The following is a 27,515-nucleotide window of genomic DNA, read 5'->3' on the forward strand; positions in this document are numbered from 1 at the left end:
AGAGTGCTCTCCAGCTCATCTAACTTCAGTCAAGTATCAGGGGAACCAAACAGAACAAACCCAGGACTTTCTCATTTTAGGTTTAGGCCTCCATGATTGGTAGGATCACCATCCCAGGTCCAGAGGTTGAGGGCCTTGAGAGCCTAAGGTTTAAACTTCCTGCTACATCCTTAACATCTCTCTGGACCAATCCCAATCTGTATTTTTAGCAGGTTTTTTAAAGTTTTATCCTGAAACACAAAAGGTTAAAGAATGGACTAGGGAAATTTAAGGATTAAAGTTAGGTCCCATTCCTGTTGCCTCCCTCCCATGCAGGACAGATTTCTCACTCAATTTGTTGATCACTGGGTATTCCCCTGATCCCCAAGATTTTAGCATAGGCTGTACATTTTAGCATTTGGCCCCTTGCCACCAAAGTCCAGATAGGCTCTCTGTTTAGCTGGCACCACCCGGCAGACAGGCTTTATATTTAAGGCCTACATTGCAGAAGCCACCTCTTTAAAGTAAATGGGCATTGGCGGGTCTCAGCAGATTGACACCTCAGGGCCACAGGGTGATAACAAAGGAGAGGGTTGTTGAGTTTACCATAGCATTTGCAGTCATCACATTTGATTAGATGGTTGCTCCACTAAAACTTTCCCGGAACCATTCTGATCCTAAACAAAAAATAATAATAATTTGCTTTTGGATGTCAGAAAAAGTAAACACATTTTTGGTCCACTTGTTTTCTTAGCAAATTTTAAAGATCAGTGGGCAGTAAAATGTCATTGTATTAAAAGGATAAGCACCAAATTATTCCAGAAATAAGATAAACTAAAGGCTAACATTTAGTTTATATATTTGGTGGGAAGTAAGCATTTTCTTATACTATAAGTAGGAATGTTTCATGCTTAAATCCTCTTTAATGTATTTGTTGTTTCTCTTGCCCCCAGGAGCCCTGTTTTCAAACCAGTCTGCACAGCCAACCCTCCTCACTGACAGGTTCTGTATCTGTGGGTTCAACCAACCACAGATGGGAAAATAGTCAAGGGGAAGAAATCCCAGAGAGTGCCAAAAAGCAAAACTTGAATGTGCCATGCACAGAGCACTACACTGAATCTATGGGGCTGAAGTGATATGTATGCAGAACCTCTATGCAAATATAGGTTATATGCAAATACAATGTCAGTTTATATAATGGACTTGAGCCTCCCAGGCTTTTGGTGTTCACCAGGGTCCTGGAACCAATCCTTTCAAGGATACAGAGGGACAGCAATATGTTCACATCAATGCATATTCCTGGGCCCAGGAAAAGCTGGTTTCCAAAGCGTTAGTCTGGGACAGGAAAACAGACTCACTGATATCAAGCTACCTAAGGCCAGAGTAGCACCATTTAGCCCAGTGGACCTTTCTAATTGCTCTGCCCCACTATTGAATTACCTCTAGGTTTTATCCTTCTCAGGCAGCTAACCAGAAGCCAGGAAAATCTGACCAGGCATTGAGGTTTGAATAAAAGTGATGCTTCAGAATGTTTCGAAAATCTTTATAGAGCAGGTTAGGTTCTATTCTGAGGAACAGAACAGGCAGAAGTCATTTCTGAGTGTGACAGGCCACAGATGTCACTTCCTTTCCTAGACATGACAAGTGCACATGTGTAGATCACCCCACAGAGTACAGAAAAATGTCTGATTGGCCATCAAGGAATCCAATTTCAAGGACAAAAATACTGGTTCTGGAAGAGACCACTCCAATGCTGCCTGTATTCCCTAACCCCAGAACCCTAGAACTGGTGACTAATATGTTTGGAGATTGCCTCTATCCAGAGCCTCCTTGTATAAGTGAAAAGCTCCCTTATAATCTCAAAGAAAACCTCAGACCTCAGAAACAATGTGCAGCAGCAGTTAGCTCTCTGTTTACAAAGCAACTTACAGCCTTTGATTTGTAAGTGCTGTTCATGAATTATACTGTCATTTTGCCAGTAATAGAGTTAGAAGTACTTAGATGCAAACTCAATCTGGGGAGAAAAGTAAGAAATTAAAAAATTCATAACAGACTTGACACTTTTCTGTTTTATTTCCATCTGTAATCTATTTCAATGTATAGCATAATCATCTTTAATATACTGTGTTTTAACATTACATTCAATCCAAGTGTTGTCTAACCATGGTGGCACAGTGCATATATAGAGCATTGATTTGGGACGCTGAGGACCCAGGTTTGAAATCCCAAGGTTGCCAGCTTGAGCTCAGGCTCACCAGCTTGAGCGCAATGTTGCCAGATTGAACGTGGGATCATAGACATGATCCCATGGTCGCTGGCTTGAAGCCCAAAGATCGTTGGCTTGAAGCCCAAGGTCGTCGGCTTGAGCAAGGAATCACGAACTTGGCTGGAGCTCCCAGGTCAAGGCACGTATGAGAAACTATCAAGAAACAACTAAAGTGTCACAACTACAAGTTGATGCTTCTCCTCTCTCTCCCTTCCTGCCTATTTGTATGTCTCTCTTTCTGTTTTTCTATTATTCTCACTAAAATAATAATAATAATAATAATAATAATAATAATAATAATAAGTAAATAAATCTAAGGGTTAACACTTGTTCACAAGTCAATTTTTTATGCTCTTCCCAGCAGAATGCGACTACTGTTCAACAGACACTGGCACACACTATATGTATGGGGATGACTAATGGTTTGTGGAAAAACAAAGATTCCTGACGTCCAAAAACTTTCTAGTTATGAGCCTGAAAGTATCTAAATTGAACCTGAAGTGGTATCACAAGCACTATTTCTGGAGCCCTTCCTGTGCTTTCACCTTCTGTCCCCTTCCTGGATTCACTCGACAGTTCACCCTTCTCCAGCCTGCTGTGTCCACAAAGGTGGCCCTATGTGGACTACATCTGGGGCTCCCTGCCCTCGGGCTCCCAGTGGGGTCTGCACAGTGGGAAGCACAGCTGCACTGGAAAAAGGTGGGGAGGGAATGGAGCCAGGCTGGCACACTGTGGGCTGGCTGACCTTGAGTAAAGGCAACAATACCTACAATTCAGCTTTTTCTGTCTTCCAGTTCTGCCAAAGCCCTCAGCATTCTTCCTCAGGCCCGGGGAAGGCTCCCAACCGTTCCAGGCTGGGGCAGCCACCACGTCTGTGCTTCCCTACACCTGTGTAAATCACTCCCTTATTAAACATTCTTCAAACCACTCCCACTTCCCTCTAGGGCTGACTGGCATTTCCACCATGACTTTGGTGTTATTTAATTAAATCCTCATATACACAATGAGGTCATATTATTAACTTCATTTTACAGACCTTGGAACTGAATCTCAGATGGGCTAGGGTATTTCCCCAAGACCACAAGTCAGATTATGGACAGGTAAGAATTCAATCCATTTCTGAACCTCTGGTCAAGAGTCTGGTGGAGAGTCTGGTGGAGGTGGGAGGGGGGTGAAGAGCTGCCACATTAATAAAAATAGTAACTCCTATGTAGGAGTCTCTTTCCCCTGTTTCTGTCCAGGGAAACTCCAGGACGAAGACAACTGGCCGTCCCTGACTTTAAAAGTGACTCAACCCCAACATTCACTGACAAGTTGTCAGTCAGCCCGGCTGGTTAGTGGCAGTAGTAAGAGCAAGGTCTGACTCTGAGTCCTTCTGTTCTAGTTAATTTAATGTCGCGACAAACTATTTCAGAGGCCCCACATTGCACACCACCTCCAGATGCCCTGGCCCAGACTCCTCCACACATCACAGCAGCAGAGGCCCCTGTGACCTGCCCCTGAGGCCTCATCCTAGGGGCTGCCCGGGCAGCACTGCAGGGTAGACAGAACCAAAGTTGTTGCAGGACCTCACAGTAGACCTGGGGTGGGAGTGTCACTTCTCGCTGGGCCTGAGACAGGCACCTGGCTCGCCTGTCCCGTCCCTGCTCCTCTGGCTCCTCGGGGAACCAGCTGCTCTCAGCTACGGGGAGAGCTGTCTCTGAGGAAAGGGAACATTTGAAGTCCACATGCCCGAGCAATTCCCCCCCACGCCTCCATGTATCCTTTATTGACTCGACAATTAATTAATGAGATGTTTATTGGACATCTACTGTTTTTGAGTGCTGGGCTGCCCCACCCTGGTCCTACCCCTCCTTTTCCTTTGGGTTGCCAGAAGCACTTCTGCCCTCTTCTTTGTTTCTATCTCCAAAACAGCCTCTATTACCCCTCTCCTCCTGAGCAAAAACAATCTCCATCTTTTGAATCTTGAAGATCTTAGCCAAGAATGAGAAAGAAATTTCCTGGTTATTAAATCAGCTGGGTTAGGAGAAGTAAAAGAAGGTATAAAGGGGAAAAATGGTGATGAAAGGACTCAACTTAGGGTGGTGAACACACAATACAGTATAGAGATGATGTATTATAGAATTGTACATTTGAAACCTATATTGATAATTTTATTGACCGATGTCATCCCAATAAACTCAATTATACATAAATAGACACATACGCACATGCATACAATCAACTGGGTGGACTGGCAAGTCTCCTTAACCCTCCACTGGCCCTTTAAGCAGCTGTATCTCTAGTTGGGGGATTTTCTAAAGTCTGGGAAAAGGTTAGGCTGCTCCACATGCACACCCCCCCCATGAGATCATTTGCATTCTATATCTATGTTGAGGGAGAAATGGAAAAGGAGACCCCCACACACACTTAATCACTCACAGTTTGTCTGGTTTGTAGGAGGCAAACAGATCTTCCGCTCATCAGATCACATAGGAGGCGCTGGATCTAAACTGTATCCTGGAAAAGCCCACCCCCTGTAAGTCTGTAACTTAGAGAAAAAACTGTGGTCATGGTCCCCTCCTCTTACACATGAGGAATGGCAGAGATTCTACTGCACTGCAGATAAAAACCCCAAACAAGTTTTTAGAAACCAAAAACTCAGTTTATCACCACTGGTTTTGCCTATACGAATTCAGATAACTGTTCTCTTTGGTGAATTTACATGTTATTTGATGCTTAGAAAGCAGCCCCAAACAGGTTGTGCTTGGCAAAAGGTTCAAGGAGGCTGGTGATAATTCTCACAAGTCCCCATGCTTCAGTGTGCCCACTGGTGTGGACCCACGGGCCTCAGACGGGCTGGGCCAGGAGGGACAGGGGAAGTAGCTCAGGAACATTTGACCCTTCCTTCCTGTGGCCGGTTTGCACAGGTTATCTCAAAAGCCTAAAACAGGAAACTTGTTAAGGAGTTAACAATGACTATTTCTGGGTGGAGGAGTTTTTTTGTTTTTTTTTTCCTTTTTTTTTTTCTTTTTTTTTTTTTCCTTTTTCTGAAGCTGGAAACAGGGAGAGACAGTCTGACAGACTCCCGCATGCGCCCGACCGGGATCCACCCGGCACGCCCACCAGGGGCTGACGCTCTGCCCACCAGGGGGCGATGCTCTGCCCATCCTGGGCGTCGCCATGTTGCAACCAGAGCCACTCTAGCGCCTGAGGCAGAGGCCACAGAGCCATCCCCAGCGCCTGGGCCATCTTTGCTCCAATGGAGCCTTGGCTGCGGGAGGGGAAGAGAGAGACAGAGAGGAAAGCGCAGCGGAGGGGTGGAGAAGCAAATGGGCGCTTCTCCTGTGTGCCCTGGCCGGGAATCAAACCCAGGTCCTCCGCACGCTAGGCCGACGCTCTACCGCTGAGCCAACCGGCCAGGGCTGGGTGGAGGAGTTTTAAGTGATTTTTTTTTTGTTTTAAACATTCTTGTATATTCCCCAGTGAGCCTTCAGAACTTTTGTAATATATTTAATTTAAAAAAATCAAAAAATAAACAAACAAAAACAAGCAAGCAAGCACAGAACATTTCTCATTTCCTCTTTGTCATTTATTATCATGCATTTGTCTGCCCCAGGAAGCTTCCCACAATCCGTATCTTCCATGGCTCCATGGCGGTGCGCACCCAAGTGCCCATTTGTAAGTGAGCTCAGAACTTTCCTCTTAATACATGTGTGGTCCCATCTCTTCTTCACACTGTAAATGCCTGGTAGGCAGGATTCTAAAACAATGGGCAGCCCTTCCAGCACCTAAACATGCACAGAGCCTTTTTCTTATGTTTTAGCCGGTACTTTGATTTTTATTTAAAGTATTTGTAGTAATAATAACAACAACCATTTACGGAGTATTTGCTTTATGCCAGACTCTGTCTAAGCACTTCATAAACATTAACATATAACCCTCATGGGATCCTAGGGACTGGGTACCAATATTATCCCCATTTCCCAGGTGAGAAACCAAGGCACAGGAAAATACAGTAGTTTGCTCAGGGATACTTATTTTGTGAGTGGTAGAGCCACAGTTTGAATCCAGACAGTCTGACCCCAAAGATCATGCTCTACCCATGGAAAATGTAGATAAACTTAACTTACTTTACTTGAAGCTCCTTGCTGCTATGCACCGTATGGACAAAGGCAAGGAAAGACCACTTAAGCCATAAATCTTCCCAGTGACTAAATCACTCAAGACCACAGTAAGTAACCTAGGTGACTGGCCCAGGGCCCTCATTTGTAAAGGCAGTAAGTTTTTTGCATTCTGCAATGTTTCCTTGCAGTCAGGAGTCAATCTCTTGATAACCATTAACTAGAGATTAAACAGCAGTCGTAGAATCCTGACTTTTCAGACAAGGAAACACAACCCCAGTCATTTGTAGGAAGGCGGGACAAAGGAGGTTGGGGTTCAGGATTGCTTTAGAGCCAGATACAAATCACAGTAGGGCTGGGACTGATCAATTTCCCACTAAAGACAGCTGGAATAAACACTCCCCTCTCCCAGAACACTGCCATTTGGTGACTATTTCTTGCTGTTATGTTGGGTAGGAAAAGAACTAAGAGGCTACAAGATGTTTGAAGAGGACTTCAGTGTTTGATCCCTGATGGCAATGCTAATAGGAACTGTCATGGTGTTTCACAGTAAGACATTTTCTCAAAGCATTCCCCTAGCTAAGCAGAAACTGACTGCAGAGTTAGTTGAGCTGCCCTGCTAGAATCTGCAGTTGTCTTGGGCTTTGTGAGGGAGGTCCCTTTCCTGGCTTTAATCAGTTGGTAGTAATTCAGCTCTCACTAGAACTGTTCATAGCAAGGACAGGAGATCAGACTGCATAGCCATGAGTTCAGATTCTTAGGTAAATTCTAAGATACAGACTGGGAAAACCTTACAAAGGGGCTCTGCTTTTCTGAGTGAGCTGTGGGCTGCTTTTGAAGACCTTTTTTTTCTCTTTTTTTTGGTGACAGCTGCTCACATCAAAGTTTATCAAGCTGCTCACCTTACCTGGAGCAAAAGGAGCATTTAGATGGGGTTCTGATAAATGCACTGTGAAGGTAATTTCTTAGGGGCCCAAGTCCATGAAAATGTCTAGTAGCCACTAATTAAAAGTAGTATTTGTAAGGGCAAGTTTGGTTAATATATTTTTTCTCTCTCAATATCAATTTGAAAACTTTTCTGTTAAGTTGGTTTAGAATTTTCTTCTTTGAAAATGTTCCTGGATTTATCCTTGGCAAGGATTTGAGAAGAACTCGAAAACAATCACAAAAACAGGACATTGCCAAGGGAGCTTAGTTTTTCAATCCAACTCCCAAAACATCATCTTTCTTGGCCCCATTACCTGCTGGCCATGTGACTGTGGTTTACTTACCGAAGCTCTCTGAGGCTCATTGTTCTCTCTATAAAATAGAAATGTAAATCAGAGTTGTGAGAATTAGATGATAATCCTTATAAAATTCTTCACAGAGGGGCTAGTGCATGGTGAGTACCAAATAATAGTTAGTTCTTATTGTTATCATCAGTAATTGAGAGGTGATTATGTGACAGGCACTATGCCAGGAGCTAGGGATGGGTAAGAATATAATAGGGTCCTTCTCCTTAGGAAACAGTCTAACACAGTGGTTCTCAAGTCTGGTCCTCAAAGCAGCACCAACAGCATCAACAGGGACTGGTTGAAAATTCAGATTCTCAGGACCCATCCCTGACTTACCAAGTCAGAACTGTGGGGACAGAGCCCAGCCACCTGTGGGCCACAAGCCCCGGGTGGCCTTGGAGGTTGAGAGCCAAGACCAAACACATGGGACACATCTGATATTTGTTCTGTAATGATTCAAAATCTCAGTGAATTTAGTTTCACATCCTTAGAGACCACTTCATTCCTGAATACATCACACGTGAATTACCCACATGTGCTGAGAATTGCCCGCATACAACTTCTGTGACTGTCATAAATGCATAAGTAGTTTTGCATGTCTCCAACTCTGTGCATTTTCCTACTGTAAATTATAAACAATATGTCAATTAATCGGGGAGAACTAAGCCGTGGTTGGTAAGAAGAGAGGACATGGGCAGTGGGTTCTCTCAGCATAACAGCTGAGGTGGACAGAGGGGCAGGGCAGTTGACTTCGCACCTGGCTGCTCGGGTGCTGGTGGTCCCACACCAGTTGAGATGGGTGTGCTCTTCAGGCTGTCTCACCGCTTCAGTGTTTTCCTCATCTTTTAGAGTTCTGAACAATCCATTTATAATTTGTATTTTTTGTAACCAATTTAATTGAGAGTCATATAAACAGATTGCTACCGAAACTCCTTTGGGGTTACTAACACCCCCTCGAGTTTTTTCCAAGTCTGCTGTTTGAAAATGAACTAGTAAATTCTACAATGTGAGTTTGATAGTGTGAGATTTTTCAGGAACACAATTATAATGTTGAAACAGAATAAAATACACATTTCCCAGTATTTTTAAAGGATGTGAATAAACATTGTTTCTCACAGAATGGCACTCCAACTCCAAGCTGCATCTTTGGAGCTCAAACAAAGCAGATAGATAATCTTGGGCAGCTGCATCCACTGTTTGGGGAAGGCTGTGGGACAGCTTTTTCATTCTCTTTTCATTTTTTATTTATTTTATTTTTAAACTTCTATTTACTGATTAATTTTAGAGAGACAGCAAGAGAGAAAGAAACACCGATTTTGTTGTTCGTGTATTGATGCATTCATTCATAGGCTGATCCTTGTATGTGCCTGACTAGGAGTGGAATTGTGACCTTGGCGTAGTGGGACAACGCTCCAAACAATTGAGCTACCTGACCAGCACTCTTCTCATTTGAAAAAGAAACTTAAAGATCATCTCAGGGAGCTTCCTTCTAAGGCAACAAACGTACACAGAAAAATGATGTAATACAGGCAGTTACAGAGAATTCGTAGATGAATACACCCCCCAAAGGCCTACAATGTGCTGAAATCTATGAAGTTATTCATCAAATAAGGTAATTATTAAAGACAGAACTGTGTATGACAAAGTGTTTTATTGTCTAAACTGTGAGAAACTGTGGGCAAGGCTGAGCAAATCTTGGGAGGTAACAGTCCTGACCAGATACAGTGTGGTAAGAGTTAGCAAAGACAGTCGCTGTTGCAGAACCAGGGAAGAAAGAAGAAAACCTAGGGAAGGCCAAAGCAATGACATTTGTTTATCTTCTTCAGGGCAAAGAGACTAAGGGTTTCACTGGTACGTAATAAAAGATTCAAAATTAAACCAGACCACATACGCTTTCTGTTATTAAATCTGTGTTTATTTTTCAGTCCAATCTATAATGTAGGTACCTTTGTTCCCTTGCAACAAATGTGTTGTCCTTGGAAGAATTAAGAGTAGAGCATACTGCTGAACACCTCACGTTTCCAAGACAGTCATACCTAGGTTGGAACCCTACCCTGCTGCTCGGTGTTATAAGATTATTGGGAAAAGTACTGATTTTTTCATTTATAAAACGGGATAGTCATTGTGATGACAGAATGAGATGCTGAAGAAAAGTGCTGAGTACAAGTACAAGGTATACGGCATGTGTCCAGGAAACAGCTTGTGGCAGCCAGCCTCCGAAATGGCCCCCAGGATCCCGCCTGCTGGTGCTTATGCCCTGTATTCTTCCCCCCACAGTGCATACAGCTGATCTGTGACACCAACAGGACCCTGCAGGAATAATAATGTGTGATTTCTATGACCAGGTCATAAAAGACGTCATCGCTCGCGCCTTGTCCCCTCTTGGACCACTCACTCTGAGGGAAGCCAACCAGCACGATATTCTGAGGACACTCAATGAGCCTTGTGGACAAGTCCACAAGATAAGAAATTGAGGTCTCCTGCCAACAATCAGGGCTATCCTGCCAGGTGTGCGCATGAGCTATCACTGCAGTAGATCTTCCAGGCTGGGTGGAACCCTCACGTGAGTGCAGCCTGAGCTAACATCTTGACGGCAACCTCTTGAGAGACCCTGAACTAGAAACTTCCTGGCAAGTAACTCCTGAATGCCTGACCCACAGAAACTACATGAGTTATAGGCTGTTTATTGCTGTTGTAAGGTGCCAGGTTTGGGGGTGATGATGACTACACGACTTCCAGGTTCATTTCCTTTTCCGCAATTCTGTGTGGCAAAATTCCTGGTCTTCTCCCCTGAGAAACTGATTCTGGAAACCCCTCAGTCCATCTCCAGGACCTTACCTTAGCTGGGTTCAAAGGCAGAGCAAAAGAGTCTGGCAGCTTGAGCTGCTTCCAAAAGCGAAATCAAAAATGAAAAAAATAATATGAATTAAAAAAAATTAAAATGTGACTGATGTAGCAGTGTTCCTGAAGCAGCACAACAGCTGGTCAGCAGCCTGGAAAGCAAGAGAGGGGCAGCGGAGGGAAGCACCAGGCCTGCGTGTGTGCTGTGCTCACTTTGTTGTTCTCTAAATGGTTTACTGAAGTAAAGCACTAACTACCACACACCACACACACACACAAACACACACACACACCACACACAAACACACACACACTGATTAGCTACCATATCTCACATATTGGTTTCCAGTCAGTTCTAACACTCAGGAAGTAATGGGGGAAATTCACAATCAGATTTGACAGACCACCAGAAAGAGGAACAACAATCATTCTTTTGTAGACTTTCAAACGAACTGACCAGTAGTTTCTCCAAAAGCTATTTCTGGAAAATCACTGTTTAAAAAGTTTTGCAGCTGAATCAGAAAACCTAACTAAAGTCTACGTTTGCCAATCCGTGCTACATCTGAACTTCACGCTTCTCAAATAAGTACTAATGAGACATTCATTTATTCTTTCACATTCAGCTTTTAAAAGCTTCACAGAAGTGATTCGTTAAACATCCAGCTCAAAAAGGAATTGATGTCACAGCTAACAATAGTTTGAACCTAAATAACTTTTTTGCCTTAAATATTAAGTAATTGAGGTTAAAATGTTTTGATACATGCACAAAGTGGTTTACAAAACTAAAACATAAAGTGGACATTGTCTAGATTGCCTCCTCGGTAGTGTTCCACGGACACATCAGGGAAGAGAAGCGGGCAGCAGCTCAGGGACAGCAGCTGCCCTGCTTTCTGGAGGGTGCTGTCCTGGGCACCCCGGCTTCTAGGAAGTCAGTCAGACTTCTTTGTCTGCATGTCATGTCATCATAGTAAGGGGCTCCTCCTGTTAAGTGGAGTCTGTCAGAATGAACTACAAAACATTAGAATTCTACAAAGTGTTGATGGCCATCTGAACCACAAAGCAGCAGACACAGCGTTAAGAGAGTAAATGCGTTGGTAGGAATTTGCAACAAGAGCAGCAAAGATCAAATGCCACAAGTAGACATTGTGGAATTTGCAGAGGAAGCATGTGGATCAAGATTGAGAAAACAGACTACCATTTGCTTCTTACAGTAAAGCTGTTCTAATTAAAACAGAACAGAAATAGGAACAGGGATAATTAGGCCAAAAGAATAAATAAACAGAGAATCCAAAATGGTGGATTCTTGTTTAAATGATAAATTAGTACACGGCAAGGTGACATCAGAATGCCCTAGTTAGAAAACTGATAGGATATCAAACCACACGTTAAATCTATAAAGGGCAGTTTGTGTTTAACTGATCAGACATTTAGTTCAGACAGCATTGACTGTCTTTATTTTTGGTGCCTGGTGTTCCATTCGGCATGGAAATCACAGAGCTGAAGAAGGCACAACGTTGTGGAGTTCACATCCTGGTTGGAGATAAAACATGAGCAAGATTCATTCTGATGCAGTGTGGTGAGTGCGACTGAAGTATTAATGAAGTGCAGTGGGGGATACGTGGGCGGAGCAGCAAACTGACCTGGCGAGTTTAGGAGAGGTTTCTATTGGAGGGTGAAAGTGCTTAGGCCCAATCACACAGCTCAGTCTGCCATGCCAGAGGAGAGGCTGACCCATCCTCATTGGTGTCCTGCCACACACGTGGTCGCAGGCCTGAAAGAAGGCACAATGGGCATGGCTGCAGCAAGGAACGCCTGTACCCTAAATGAGTGTCCTGGGGGCCAAGGGAAGAAGTGTAGCCAACCATAAAAAGTGCTGCGGCTCCGTAAGAGAGTTTGAGAGAGACCTGAGAATGATCTCCTCCCAAGTCTTCAAGGACAAAAATCCTTAAGTATTTCAAAATGATCTAGAATGGAAAAAAGTGAGAATGCTCTGTAACTAACTGGAGAGATCTAGCAATAACCTCAGTGACAATTTCAAACAAGGACAATATAAATAATAAAATTATGAGTCAGTCTGGATTATGAACACAGAGACAAAATAGCTAAAATAAAATATTAGGAAACAAATTTCAAATATATATTTTTAAAAAGCTTTTATGATCAAGTAGGAATTGTTATCATGGCTTCACATTAGAAAGTATGCATGTAATTCACTTTATTAAGAAATAAAAGGCAGCACCTGACTGGTGTTAGTGCAGTGGATAGGGCATCCAGCCAGCACACTGAGGTCCCGGGTTCGAAACCCCAAGGTTGCCAGGTTGAGTCAGAGTCACCAATTTGAGTGCAGGATCTTCAACATGATCCCATGGTCGCTGGCTTGAGCAAGGGCTCACTTGCTCAAGCCAGAGCCCCCTGGTCAAGGCACATATGAGAAGCAATCAATAAACAACTAAAGTAATGCAACTACAAGTTGATGCTTCTCATCTCTCTTCCTGTCTCTATCTCTCTAAGGAAAAAGAGAGAGAGAGAGAGAGACAAAAGGTAGGAAAGCTTGTTTCATAAGAAGCAGCAAAAATTGATCCAGTTCAGCATCTATCTCACCATAAAAACTGTTAGCAAACAAAGAACATGTGAAATATATAGGACATCTATTAAAAATCTAGTTGAATACTGTACTTAAAATAACAGGAGCTTTCCCTTCAAATAAAGAAAGAGAAAGATAGCTATTATTGCTGCTTCTATTCAACACTATATTAATAATCCAGCCTGCAGAATAAGACAAGAAGACATAAAAAGAGACATATGGATTACAAAGAAAGAAAAAGCTGTCATTACTTACAGAAAATAGCCTAAAGTTGAAATGCCAGAAAAAAAATCTACAAAAAAATCCTGTACTCATAAACTATTAAGCTTAGTAAGAGGGTTCTCCAAGGTTGCTGGCTACAAAATCAATTTATAAAAACCAGAACATTTCCCAATACTAGCAACAAATGACTAGTATAGGTCACAAAGAAATCCCACTCAAAATAACAAAATTTATGGCACCTAGAAATAATTCTAACAAAAGATATGTGAAATATTTGTATAGAAAATGATAAAAGTTTATTGCATTGAATTAGAGATGTTCTCAAAATGCTGAGATTTATAATGTTCATAAATGGAAGACACAGTACCATACAGATGATAATTTTCTCCCCCAAATCTAAAATTCAGTGCAAGTACAATCAAGAGACCAATAGGAGGATATTTTGAGGATGTTGACAAGCTCTTCTTAAAATTCATGTAGATGATAAAGGATCAAGGGTAATTTTGAAAAAGCAGTAAGTATGACTTGTCTATTTAAAATTAAGACTTATAATAAAGCTGTAGGTAATTAAAACAGTATGGTAATAGGACCAAGGGCAGAAATAGAGAATGCAAAATAGACCCTTGTTTAATATGATAAATTTGTATTGGTGACATTAGAATTTAGTAGAAATAATGGACCATTTAATGATTGATGCTGGGACATTTAGCTATCATATAGGAACAATTGTATCCATATCTCATATCATAAACAAAAATAATTCTAGCCAAATGCAGACATAACTAAATGCACAAAGCTATAAACTTTTAGAAGAAAGATGGTATGTGACAGTGGGGTAAAGAAAAGTTTTTTTAAATTAAATTTATTGAGGTGAGATCAGTTAATATTACATAAACTTCAGGTGTACAATATTATAATTTGCTATCTGTATACTCTATGGTGTGCTCACCACCAAAAGTCTAGTTTCTTTATGTTACTCTCTCTCTATAAAAATAATATCAATTGCCCTCCTTCCATCCCCCTGCCCCTCTGTTGTCAGTATCCTTTTTTAAATTTGTTTTGTTACTTCATTTGTTACTTTTAAAATATTCCATATATGAGTGAAAGAATATGATTTTTGTCCTTTTCTATCTAATTTATTTCACTCAGCATGATACTCTCAAGCCTCATTCATGTTGTCACAAATGGCAGGATCTCATTTTTTATGGTTGAGTAGTATTTCCTTGTTTGTATGGAAAATAATACAACAACAAATAATAATACAAGAATAAACTCTGTATGTTGCACATTCACAACTGTGAACCAACCTTTCCCTACCCTGTATTTATATCATCTTAATTTATTCATCTCTCAGTGGGCACTTAGGTTGCTTCCATGTCTTGGCTATTGGAAATAATGTTGCAATGAACATAGGAGTACATATAGCTTTATAAATTAGTGTTTGCATATTTTTCAGGTAAATACTAAGGAGAAGAATTGCTGGATCATATGATAGTTCTATTCTTAATTTTTGGAGGAAACTCTATACTATTTCCATAGTGGCTGCACCAATTTACGTTCTCACTAATAGTGTATGAGGTTTATCTTTTTGTCACATCCTCATCAACTCTTGTTATTTCTTGTATTTTTAATAAAGACCATTCCAACAGGTGTGAGGTGATATTTCATTGTGGTTTTGATTTGCATTTCCTGAATAACTAATGATGTTGGACATCTTTTCATGTGTCTATTGGCCATCTGTATGTCTTCCCTGGAAAAGTGTATATTCAGATCCTCTGCTCTTTTTTTTTTTTTAACAGAGACAGGGAGAGAGTCAGACAGAGGGATAGATAGGGACAGACAGACAGGAATGGAGAGAGATGAGAAGCATCAATCATCAGTTTTTCCTTGCGACACCTTAGTTGTTCATTGATTGCTTTCTTATATGTGCCTTGACCATGGGTCTTCAGCAGACCGAGTAACCCCTTGCTTGAGCTAGCGACCTTGGGTCCAAGCTGGTGAGCTTTGCTCAAACCAGATGAGCCCATGGTCAAGCTGGCGACCTCAGGGTCTCAAACCTGGATCCTCTGCATCCCAGTCCAACGCTCTATCCACTGCGCCACCACCTGGTCAGGTTGCCCATTTTTTAATTACATTTTTGTTGTTGAGTTGTATGAGTTCTTTAATATTTTGGATATTAGCCCCAATCAGAAATACCATTTGCAAATATCTTCATCTTCTCCCATTCAGTTGGCCACCTTTATGTTTGTTGACAGTTTCTTTTGCTGTGCAGAGCTTTTAGTCTGATGTAGTTTATATTTGCTTTTGTTTCTCTTGCCTTTGGAGTCAAATTAAAAAACATACAAACCAACAAACAAAAAACCTTTTCCAAGAACAGTGTCCAGAAGTTTTGTGTCTATGCTTCCTTCTACATATTTTATTGTTTCAGATCTTACATTCAAGTCTTTAATTCATTCTGAGTTAATTTTTGTTTATGGTGCATAATAATGGTCTAGTTTCATTTTTTTTTAAATATGGTTGTCCAGTTTTCCCACCCATAATTTATCAAAAAGACTTTTCTTTCTCCATTGTATATTCTTGACTTCATTGTTATAAATTTGTTTCCCATAATGTGTAGGTTTATATCTGAGGTCTCAATTCTGTTCCCATTGGTCTGTGTCTGTTTTTCTGTCAATACCATACAGTTTTAATTACTATATAGCTTTGTCATATAGTTCAAAATTGGGACATATGATATCTCTGGGTTTTTTAGGAAAGAGTTTTTTGAATAAGACAAATACAGCACAAACAATAAAGGAAAGAATAATAAACTTGATTACATAAAAATATGGAGGCAATAAAAGGCCCTGTGTAAGGATAGATTTCAGGGGTCAAGATCCATGTTAGAGAGACAAAATAATGAGTATCTGAATTAAGATACTAGCAATAGGTGTGGAAAAGATAGAAGATATTATAGTTTAGTTTTTTAGAATTAGAAATGTTTCAGGCCCTGGCCCAGTGGTTCAGTGAATAAAGTGTTGTCCCTGCACACCAAAGTTGACGGTTTGATTCCTGGTCAAGGCACATACAAGAAGCAATCATTAAGTATACAACTAGACCGAACAACTAAGTGGAACAGTGAGCTGATGAAACAGGCTACAACTTATACCGGGGTGGGGGGGGGGTGGAGGGATCAAGTCTGTCTGTCTGTCTGTCTGTCTCTCTCTCTCCTTCCCTTCCCTCTCTCAGTCAGTGGAAAACTTAAAAAAAAATGTTGCTGACCTACTCTATTTTATTATTTTTACTAATAAAGAAGGAGTCAAGAATATATAATAGTCACAGATAACACAAACATATTTCAGTCTTTAGCAGAGGTCCAAAAGCCTTGATGTTAGCTTACCCAGCTCCTTATCCCCTTTATCTGAAGTTGGTCATTGACTATAAATGTCTGTCCCTCCTCTGTGTAATCGCTTTATGAGCTATGAAATTATCACTCTATCGTCAAAGGTCAAATATTCATTTCCTAAATAGCTTCAACCATCTCACCAGCAAGGACATGTTTATTTCATGTCTGTGTCCCCAGGATTAGCACTGTGCTTGGCACATGGGTGAGGGCTCAATAAGGGCTTGATGAATGAGTCCTAAATGGCCATTATCCCCAAACCCTGTTTTCTCCTCCCCCCACATTCCCTGGTGTTAGCAAAGCTTAGGCCCAAGTCAGGGGATCACAAGTCCTTGGGGCTGACATAGATTCGAGGGGAACAAGTAGTCTCTAGGCAGCTCCAGAGGCTCTAGGGGTGTGGAGCTGACCCATGTGCTTATTTCAGTATTAAGTGAATTTCCATCTAGTTCAGTCAATTCTGGCCCTCAAGTGCTGCCCACTCCTCAGGTTTGTCCTCCCTTTAGCCTGATTTCCTACAGAAGCCAGTGGACAAGAGAGAATGAAAATGAGATCTGCTCTAGAACGATCTTCCTCCCTGCTTTTCCCACTCCTTAAGCAGTGCTCTCAAGGTGGCAGACCTGCGAGAGGCGAGCACAACCAGCAGGAGTGCGTGGCTGCCCTGGGTCTGCAGGCTCCGGCTGTCCTCCTCCCACCTCCTCTGGCAGGAAGCCAGTGAGGGTGACGAGACTAAGTACATTCCTCTTCTAGCTGGAATGGCATCATTAACAGTAAAGTCAGCAAATTAAAATAAGATGGCATTTTTTTTGCCTGTCAAATTTGCTAGTTCAAGAGTACAACATCCAAGAGTGAAAGAAAACTGGTACTAGCACAGAATGGAAGTAAAAAATTGGATATAAACTTCCTGTAAGGCCATTTGGCACTGTGTAGCAAAAGTCTTAAAAAAGTGCAGACCGTTGACTTCATGACTTCACTTCTAAAAAAACACATCCCATGGAAATAGTCAGTGAGGTGCACAGATGGTACTAACATAGATATTCATGGCAAATTAATTGTACAAAAAACAACCTAAAAAAGCCCAGTGGCCCTGGCCGGTTGGCTCAGTGGGAGAGCATTGGCCTGGCGTGCAGGAGTCCCGGGTTCGATTCCTGGCCAGGGCACACAGGAGAAGTGCCCATCTGCTTCTCCACCCCTTCCCCTCTCCTTCCTCTCTGTCTCTCTCTTCCCCTCCCACAGCCAAGGCTCCATTGGAGCAAAGTTGGCCTGGACGCTGAGGATGGCTCTGTGGCCTCTGCCTCAGGCGCTAGAATGGCTCTGGTTGCAGCAGAGCGACGCCCCAGATGGGCAGAGCATCGCCCCCTGGTGGGCCTAACAGGTGGATCCTGGTCGGGCGCATGCGGGTGTCTGTCTGACTGCCTCCCCATTTCCAACTTCAGAAAAATACAAAAAAATTTTTTTAAAAAGGCCCAGTAATGGGGTGCTGGTTAAGTAAACTATTCATATAATGGCATACTATGTACACATTTAGAAAAATAATAATGATGGAGGAGATACTTCAAAACATATAGCTAAGTGGGGGAAAGGGCTCCAAAAGAGTTTTTATAATATGAGCTCTTTTAAAAAAAATTTTATAGTTTCCAGCTCTGCTTCAATATGATGAATTTGGGATGTCTATAAAATAATACACACATACATATAAGTATACAGACACCACACACATATATGAATCATCATTAGTGAAAGGGAGATTTTAAATGTTTCTGGAAGATGAAGCAGATACAGTGTGGTGATGGTGAGAACTGAGCAGAGTAAAGTACAGCTCATAATTCGCACAGGAGTGGGGGGAGCCAATGTTTCTGTCAAAACCACAGGGAAGCTCTGGGCTGGGGGCCAGTAGGCTTGAAGAACAGAAGAGTAAGAACAAGAAAAGGTGCTGAAAACCAGGAACAAATTGGAAGCCTGCCTAGGTAGGTAACCACAGCACCGTCTCCCCCCAGTCCGGTGTGCTGTGGGAAATAGCTAGCATTTATTCCCAGGCCCAAACTGTAAGGTTTTTCTGGAGAGAAATTAAGTAAAGAGCCCAGGGAGAGTCCCTGCTCTAAGAGCACATGTCTCTAAGTAAATTCACCAAAAAGCAAGTCCTTAGTCCTTAGATTCAGCACGTGCTGAATTCCCAGGTAGACACCTGTAAAAGCAAAGCAGCACTTCCCATCCCAGACACCCAAATGATTAACTTGTTTATATAATTCTGACAGAAACAGGCTACATCTTATACCAGGGGGTGGAGGAATCAAGTCCAAAGTTGAATTAACAAGAAGTAGAGGTTTAACTCTAGACACAAAAGGTGAAATGTAACTAATATAACTAAACATAGTATATTAAAATTGGGAGAAGGGCTGAGGTTAGTGCAAATGACCATCTTTCATACCAGAGATTCAAAAGATTTCACCTAAACTGATGTATTAATATATCAATAATGAACAACATAGCCTCTTATTTAAAGTTCTGAAGGTTGTTACCACCAAAAGGTCTAAAACAGAACCAGCTACAGGAGGTTGCCCCTTCTCTACTCCCTGATTTTTTTCACCATGTACACATATAAATTCAATAAAAATTTAATAATAAAGGGAAGAAAGCTGGTGAGGTAGCTCCTGATATGCCAAGGTGGCAGGTTCAATCCCAGGTGAGGGCACATGCAAGAATCAACCAATGAATGCATAAATAAGTGGAAGAACAAATCAATGTTTCTCTCTTTCTTTCTCTCTCAAATCAATAAATAAAAACTAAAGGGAAGAAAGCATATATAGAGATCATCATTGTGCTTTTTCATTTCCATATATGATTCAGAAATTTATAAATATAAAAATGTTGGCATCAGTATTGAAGTACATTTAATGAGATGATTTTTCTCTATGAATTTCAACAAACACAGAATTAACATTTCCTGTTTTTAATATTTTGGGAGTAAATCAGCTTATTTAAATCAAAAGCTGCCTGCGACCTGTGGTGGGGTAGTGGATAAAGCGTTGACCCGGAATGCTGACGTCACTGGCTTGAAATCCTGGCCCTGCCTGGTCAAGGCACATACGAGAAGCAACTATGTACTACGAGTTGATGCTTCCAGCTCCTCCCCCATGTCTTTTCCTCTCTCTCTCCTCTCTCTTTAATCAATAAATAAAAATTTTAAAAATAAACAAATAAATAAATCAAAAGCTAGTATGTTTGCTTTTGCTTTTATTCCTCAAGTTTTTGTTTTGTTTCGTTTTCAGATTTTTTTAACATTTGGCAAACCATTTTTTGGCTTCTCAGGACTTCTCAGTAGCAATATTGACTACTAACTCCCCCCTCTGTGGGAACAGCTGTCATTGGGCCTGTGTATATAGGAAATCTTTACCACCATGACCCAGAAAACTGACTGACAGAGAGTTTAAAGCCTTACACGTTTTGTTGTTAAAGGGAGACTTAAAAAGGGTATCTGAGTACCCAGTCATTTTGTAATCATCTTGTATTTCATTCTTCTCCTTTACTTACTATATCTACTTTAATTTCTAGTATTTCTTCCCAGACATAGTTGTAAAAGCTTTATTTATTCCCTCCACTACTCTGGCAAGCATAAATTCTTCATCCTGTTTTTTTCTGCTTTTATCTTCTCTTCATGTTTGTGCCTAATCAGAAGGTTCCCAGAAATATAGTTTTCAGAGAGGAAATGCAACAAAATCCTATCAGTCCATTCCTCAGACATTCAGAAGTGTCCACAGGCACTATTAGCACATGGTTACCTTTTGAATTCATGTTCCCACTTTTGTTCAAAGGCACCCGATTTGCTTTATCTGGAATCCCTAATGGTTTTAGGAACAAGCTTTTTCTTTTGTTGTCTCTTTCTTTACAAGGCTACCTATTACTCCATTTCTTTGAGCAGGTCCTCGGTTTTATACCTGCAACACAGGACCTTTGCAAAGTGGGCATGGCCCTTGCCTGGAACTTGTTTGTGACATTTGCTCTAGACTGAGAGCCAAATCTGTGGGGCCCAGCACCAGGGGGGTTTCATGCTGGAAACAGTTATTGAATCGTTGGTACTTAGACCCAGTCACACGATGCGTGTGTTGTTCTGTGAATGCAGCAGCCGACTGACCGCTCTGCTGCACAACTGCCCAACCGCAGGAGAGGAAGGACAGTAAACAAAAGACCTGCCATGGTCCCACCAGCTTCAGTGGGTGGGGGGTAGTTTACATTTTCATATACAAAGAAAAGTTGATTGTAAGACAAAAAAAACCTCTTGGTTTCTAGCAGATGAAAGATAAAGATTTTGTTTTTTAAATTTTTAAATTAATTTTAGAGAAAGAGGAAGGGGGAGAGAAAGAGAAAGAGAAACATCGATTTGTTGTTCCACTTACTTATGCATTCATTGTATGTGCCTTGACCGGGGATCAAATCCACAACCTCGGTATATGGGGATGATGCTTCAATCAATTGTTACTCGACCAGAGCTGGGAAAATTTCTGTTAATTCATATTAACCACAAACTGAGAGCTTAAACTACAGAACTTTATTTTCTAACAGGCCTGGAGGCAAGAAGCTCAAGATCAAAAGGTCAACAGGATTGGTTCCTTTTGAGGCCTTTCTCTGTGGGGCATACGTGGCCCCCTTCTCCTTGTACCTGTGTGTGTGTGTGTGCGTGTGTGTATAAAATAATATTGAGTGTCAACTGATTTAACATTTTTTTAAAAAGGAAGAATATTTTTCTTTCTAAGAAACTACTGTCTCAGTGCCCATTATCTCTCCATGAAGATAAGGGTACTTGCATATGTTTGTATATATAAAACATTCTCCCCTACCTGTATATTAAGGGACAGTTTTGTAAGGACTATTGGATTTAGGCTTGCTTTAAAAATTTCCACATCAAAAGCTATTTTAAAATTGGGCTATTCACACCTTCATTTTACAGATTGACAGGACCAGAATCTCTAAATGAACATGAAGTAAAATCAACTGATTCTTTTTCTGAAACATCAAATGTTCTTCTTTAAAAAAGTCCCATTTGATTTTTGAGCTATTCAACAAAATAGAGCTGTCACACTACAGTGACCTCATCATATGGAAATTTTCTTTGCATTTACATATATGGTGTGAACATTCAAAGACTTGTTATATATTGCACTCATAACAACATGATGTAAGTAATTTCCTTAAGAACTACTGAAAACACACATTTATATCTATCACCACAGTACCCGGCAAACAGAAAGTCGTAACAGCAAACATGTATATGGTGCCAAATACTTTGTGTATAATTAACTCACTTAATTCATATAATAACCTGTGAGGAATGTACCATTATTATCGTCATTGTAAAGATGTAAAAACTGAGGGACAGAGAAGTCAAGCAACTAGCCCTAAGAGTCATAACTTCTAAGTGGCTGATTCCAGCCGAGTCAGGGTCTGAGGTTTGATCACTATTATACTAGTTAAGAAAATTTCATAAATATTAGTTTATTAATCAAAACATCATCCTAGCCCATGAACTACTGATAGGACCAGACCCTCACTTAACGTATTCAGCTGCTGGCTAAGAAGGCAGCCAAGTGTCGGACTCCCAGGACAGTGCCTGGCAATGCGCCCCCCTGGCCGGTGCCCTCAGCACGGGTCCTCCGCACAGGTGTGGGAGGGCAGCAGGGCTGTGCACACTTGTAGCTGGGGAGGCAATGTCCCACTTCCTTCTCCTTGTGCACCAACAGATACACCGCCAAAAATCTTCTGGTGTTATAAACATGGCTTAAAGAGAGTGTAAGTTGAGAACGGGTAACATTGTGCTATACACTTGAAGCTAATGTGAAACAATAATTAAGTGTCAACCAAATTTAACATTTTTTAAAAAAGGAAAAAGAATGGTGGTTATAGTTAAGTTTTAAATTTTTTTCTAAAACTTGGAAGGATAAATGTAGTTAATGGTAATAATTGCTGTCATTTATTGCACTCTTGAAATAAGGCCGATACTGGGCCAAGTGCATTGTCTTACTCAGTCTCCCCAACAATGCTGAGCAGTAGAAGCTCTTTTCTCACTGAAAGACAGGCAATGAGGCTCACAGGCTCAGGCCACAGGCTGTTCCCAGCCGAGCCCTCCTCTCCACTCCTCCCCACCACGCCCTCCTGTCTATCCGTTTCTCTCTCTTTCCTTAGAAATCAAAGTATAAGTAACACAGTAAAAAACAAAAAAAACCCACTTTTTTTTCATTGTTAATTTTGTTTGGAATAAAATAGCATTGAGGTTATATATTTTCTTGTAAATCCTTATCTCTTACTCATGTGCAATACAGTGTTTACAGTGAAATGGTAAAATATGTGCCTTAAAATATTCTAGTAAAAATAAATAAATAATAAAAATGTAAAGTGAGGGTAAAGAGAAAACAAAAAGAAACAGAATAGAACATGTTTTGTAGTACAGCTGTCTCCGGATCTAGCACCTGGAGAAGCCCAGCTCTTTGTGTCTTCAGTCACAGCCTCATGGGGGTGTCATTAACATCTTGGTAAAAAATCAGATCAAAGCAAGAGCTTCTGGGGGTAAAGATTCTTATGGAGCATCCGATTTTATCAGAAAAGCTCTTAGTGGCTCAGATACAAGTGAAATCAGAAAAGTTGTTGATCCCACTAGCTCGTCTTTAATTTAGACTCCTGCAGCTAATTTCAATTTAAGTTCCATTTACAAAGAGATATTTATTTGCATGACATCCTCTATGGGAGAACAAGCATTTCATAAAGCAAGCTGCCCAACTAAGCCTGTGCTTTGACGGGACCCGCAACGGAAGCAGAGCCCTTTCTCCAGTCTCTCCTGCTTAAGTCTGTGAGTGGCGGTGACTTGAGGAGGTCACAGGAATGATGATGTCACATGTATTACTATCGGTGTTGTGCTTTTTGTGCTATAAATATAGTATAAAAGTTGTTCCCAAATGTGGCTGCGATTTTTTTAAATGCCTTAAAACTTTCTGTAAGTGATAAGTAGAAAAACAGACTACTTAAAAGGGTATGAATGCCCTTTTATGGTGCAGGGTTGGGGGACAGCATTTTTAAAATTCTATCCAATTAGGCTATACTCTAGAATAAAGATGTTTAAGTGATTGTTATTTAGGTAAGAGAGGTGGCGGGTTGATGTTGCAGAATACAAATATCAGTAGCAGGTAATGGACATGCTGACGCAGAATTTGGCTGAGAGGGAGGCCCACTTCCGGTGTGTTGTTTTAATAGAGCAGGATTACTTAAGGCCATTGAAATTAGAAAGCCTGCAGAAACAAAGTAATCACTGAAAAGTGCTGTAATCAGCCTTGCTTAGAGTAACTCCTACTCAGCTAATAACCAGAGTGACATTCTAGCCATGTGGCAGCATGACAGGATTGGGACCAACTGTTATTTTTTCCCCACAGAAGTAACAAAATGGCAGTTCTGGGCACAGTGCTACAGTCATGTGAAAGGATGCAAATTCTCTGTAAAGGGACGTGTATACTTAATTAAGTATGGGCTTCTGTACAGGGCAACCTTACCTCATTCTTCCTCTTCTCTTTTCACCCTCCCCCCTCAACACACACAATACACGAATCCCACCTGGAGAATCCCATTTTTCTGAGCTGTGCATAACAGAGTGGCCTCTCTCACAGAGCCCTGGAAACACAGCCACTGGGTTTATTTGGGGCACTGGAATGAGGAGTAACTTTAAAGGGGAAAACTTAAGTTGGCACGCAGGATATAAACATATATGAACACATGTTATATATAAATGTATAATTTATAATTATGTAAATAATGTATGCATATATTTATGTATGTGTATTATTATATATAGTTATACATATATAACCTATTTGTTTAAATATATGTTGGTGCTCTGGTTGGCTGTTTTGTACTATGTGTGATAGAACAAATAGTAACTGTTTGACTTTCAAATAAGAAGTGTAGGAAGACTAGACACAGATAAAGAAAATACAAGTGCTGACAGTAACACTGTTAAACACCTGTAGAATATGTGGCAGTTACCTTGTGTTGTTCATTTCTCATTTTGACATTTTCAGAATTATTTTTAAAACAAAGTTCATGAGATTCTCCTTCCCTAATTATGCCTTACAATGAAACCTGAAATGACTTAACATATGTGATTTGGTATTTTCCATTTTATTTCATTAAAAATAATTTAACCAATCTCCTTACCAAATGGTGTTGGGAAAACTTGAAATGAGTTAAAGATTTAAATGTAACACAACTAAAAAGCTTCTGCACAGCTAAAGAAATGATCAACAAAATGAAAAATCAACCTATTGAATGGGAGAAAATATTGACAAGTCATGTATCTGATAAAGGGTTAATATACAAAATATATAAGGAACTCATGCAACTCAATAGAAAAAGAACAAATCTGATTTTGGCCCTGGCCGGTTGGCTCAGCGGTAGAGCGTCGGCCTGGCGTGCGGGGGACCCGGGTTCGATTCCCGGCCAGGGCACATAGGAGAAGCGCCCATTTGCTTCTCCTCCCCCCTCCCCCTCCTTCCTCTCTGTCTCTCTCTTCCCCTCCTGCAGCCAAGGCTCCATTGGAGCAAAGATGGCCCGGGCGCTGGGGATGGCTCCTTGGCCTCTGCCCCAGGCGCTAGAGTGGCTCTGGTCGCGGCAGAGCGATGCCCTGGAGGGGCAGAGCATCGCCCACTGGTGGGCAAAGCGTTGCCCCTGGTGGGCGTGCTGGGTGGATCCCGGTGGGGCGCAAAAAAAAAAAAAAAAAAAAAAAAGAACAAATCTGATTTAAAAATGAGACTGGGGGTGGTGAGCACGTGATACGGTGTACAGAGATGTGTAGTAGGATTGGGAAACTGACTGTATAATTTTGTTAACCAGTGTTACCCCAATTAATTCAATTTTAATAAATAAGCAAAGGAACTTAATAGACATTATCTGTCTACCGATCTACCCATCTGCCTAGCTATTGTATATCTATCTTATTCAGCCACAAGAAAGGAAAGTCCTGCCATTTGTGACAACATGGCCGGACCTTGAGGGCATTATGCTGAGTGAAATAAGTCAGACAGAAGAAAATACCATATGACCTCACTTATTTGTGGAATCTTAAAAAAAAAACGAATGAACTCAGAAACAGAGCACAACTTGCCAATCACAAGGGTGTGGGGGAAATAAGGGATGACTGCCAAGGGGTACAACCTTCCAGTTCCAAAATGAGTGAGTTCTGGGAGGTCTAAAGTATAGCATAGCACTTATGGTTAACAATCTTGTAATGTGTACTTGAAAGTTGATACGAGAGCAGATCTTAAAAGTTCTCACCAGCCTGACCAGGCAATGGCATAGTGGATAGAGCGTTGAAGTGGGACGCAGAGGACTTAGGTTCAAAACCCCAAGGTCACCAGCTTGAGCACAGGCTTATCTAGTTTGAGCAAGGCTCACCAGCTTGAACCCAAGGCCACTGGCTTGACCAAGGGGTCACTCTCTCTGCTGTAGCCCCACAGTCAAGGCACATATGAGAAAGCAATCAAGGAATAACTAAGGTGCTGCAACGAAGAATTGATGCTTTTCATCTCTCTCCCTTCCTGTCTGTCTGTCCCTATCTGTCCCTCTCACTGTCTCTCTCTGTCCCTGTAACAACAACAGAAAAAGTTCTCACCACACACACACACACACACACACACACAAATGAAAATAATGTAAGGTAATGAATATGTTCACTAATCTTATTGTGGTAATCACAATATTATATTACCAGTATATTTATGGGGTTTTAGGAGCTATGTGCCAGAAAAAAAGGGTATGCAGAGACCAAGTATATATTTATTATTATATCACACATTAAACATTAAGAATGTTTTGAAAAATGTGTGTAGTGGTGTGTGTGTGTATGTGTGTGTGTGTGAGAGAGAGAGGGTATGGGTGTTGAGTAGAGAGAAAGAAGGGGACAAGAAGGGACTGGATGAGAAGAGGAAAGGAGAGAAGAGGGGAAGAAAGCAAAGTCAGGTATCAATCAACAAAACCATGTTGGGTATTAACAGTAGGTCTTTATAGTTTTCAAGATTTTATCATAGGCATGTAATTTGACAGTCAGAAAAAAAAGGCTTTTAAATTAAGAATGACACCAGATTAACTCTTCAGGAAAGGAAGCATTGTGATGGGAAGTCCCTGTCACCTATCCCGGGTAGCTAGCCTACAAGAATGGCAACTGCAGTGTGTGGACACCAGAGTCCAAGATCCCGATGAGAGGGGAGGAGCCAAGGGAGTGGAGTCACCAAAAGTCACACCTAACTTGCTGCACATTAACATATTACCCTCTAGGTCCATCCATGTGGTCATGAATGGTAAGATTTCATTCTTTTTATGGCCCAGTAATATTTCATTGTATGTATGTTCACATCTTCTTTTTTTTTTTTTTTTTTCTTTTCTGAAGCTGGAAACGGGGAGAGACAGTCAGACAGACTCCCGCATGCGCCCGACCGGGATCCACCTGGCACACCCACCAGGGGCGATGCTCTGCTCCTCCGGGGCGTCGCTCTGCCGCGACCAGAGCCACTCTAGCGCCTGGGGCAGAGGCCAAGGAGCCATCCCCAGCGCCTGGGCCATCTTTGCTCCAATGGAGCCTTGGCTGCGGGAGGGGAAGAGAGAGACAGAGAGGAAGGAGGTGGGGGTGGAGAAGCAAATGGGCGCTTCTCCTATGTGCCCTGGCCAGGAATCGAACCCGGGTCCCCCGCACGCCAGGCTGATGCTCTACCACTGAGCCAACCAGCCAAGGCCATGTACCACATCTTCTTTAGCCAACTGTCTATTAATGAGTATATGGGTTGATTCCATATCTTGGCTATTGTAAATAATGCTGCAATGCTCTTTTTGAATTGAA

This window comes from Saccopteryx leptura, chromosome 2 (assembly GCF_036850995.1).
Source record: "Saccopteryx leptura isolate mSacLep1 chromosome 2, mSacLep1_pri_phased_curated, whole genome shotgun sequence".
NCBI classification, from domain to species: Eukaryota; Metazoa; Chordata; class Mammalia; order Chiroptera; family Emballonuridae; genus Saccopteryx; species Saccopteryx leptura.